Source organism: Podarcis melisellensis (genome assembly GCF_964234715.1).
Source record: "Podarcis melisellensis genome assembly, chromosome: 6".
Taxonomy (NCBI): domain Eukaryota; kingdom Metazoa; phylum Chordata; class Lepidosauria; order Squamata; family Lacertidae; genus Podarcis; species Podarcis melisellensis.
This window is the reverse complement of record NC_138538.1, coordinates 72,346,192-72,347,158: the sequence shown is the minus strand read 5'-3', so window position 1 is coordinate 72,347,158 and position 967 is coordinate 72,346,192. Positions and strand designations below refer to the sequence as shown.

At 37.8% G+C, this 967-nt stretch overlaps 1 long non-coding RNA gene across 1 annotated transcript; it reads right to left on the bottom strand.

Annotated features, from left to right (window-relative positions):
• Positions 1-594: 594 nt before the first annotated feature.
• LOC309371574 lies at positions 595-967 on the bottom strand. Its single transcript, XR_014169213.1, has 2 exons — positions 898-967; positions 595-802 (listed from the first exon to the last, which is right to left on the bottom strand). It is a non-coding gene; the product is annotated as an uncharacterized lncRNA (long non-coding RNA).

The window sequence follows — 967 nt, the reverse complement described above, 5'->3', positions numbered from 1 at the left end:
GGGTACAAAATTCTACAAAATGGCTTTGATTAATTCTGGCCCTCACTTCTGGCTTGCCAATGAGTGTCGATTGGATAAGGCAGCTGAACCATCTGTGGTCCTTCCCTCCAGCCTTGGGAGTGCAGCTGTGCATGTGTGTTTGCTATCACCTGGTTTGACTTTAAGCTTACTTAATTTGCCAAACCTTTAATAGACATTATAAGTATAGACCATCATAAAACATCCATATATAAATTTTTAAAATATATACAAATAGACAGCCATGTAAAGTACTGTATATAATGACAAGGATTTTCAGTGAATTCACCCCCAGTTCCTTCACACATTTCATTATTGGCCCAATTTTGGTAATATGTCCCATAAATAGTGTTTAAAATAAATAATAAAATAAATCTGCATACTTCCTTTCTCTTTTTCAGTACAGTAAAATCAGCATGGCACTCAGCATTGTTCGGTGATTCTAAGAAACCAAAAACTCAATGCAGTTTGGAAAGGTTCAGTTTGTCACCTGGATTCAAAATATCCTCCAAGACAAAAAGTATTTTACCCGCCCGTTGGGTCAATCCATTCTGTTTAACCGAGATTTTAGTCTGCTGGGATTAGATGGCATTTTTATTCTCGCTACTTTTTTGCATGTGCTTTTTAGAGAGATGGTCATGCGTGTGGTTCTGAACCGCTGTAATCTATTGCAATGTTCATTGCAGGGTACAAAAGGAAATGTACATAAACAAACATTTTGAACCGTTTTCTTTCTGCTGTGCTGCGCAACATCCCACTCTGAGCTCAGACTTCTGCAAATATGCTAGAAGAAAACACGAGCAACAAAAAAAGAAGCCCATCTGGACTTGCTGATATAGGAAAAGAACATCCTCAACGGCAACACTTTTTTGCTCTTACCAAAGCAGAATATTTTTACTACGTTGCTAGTCGTTTTGCATAATTTACAGTGGCTTTGCTCCTGAGGAAT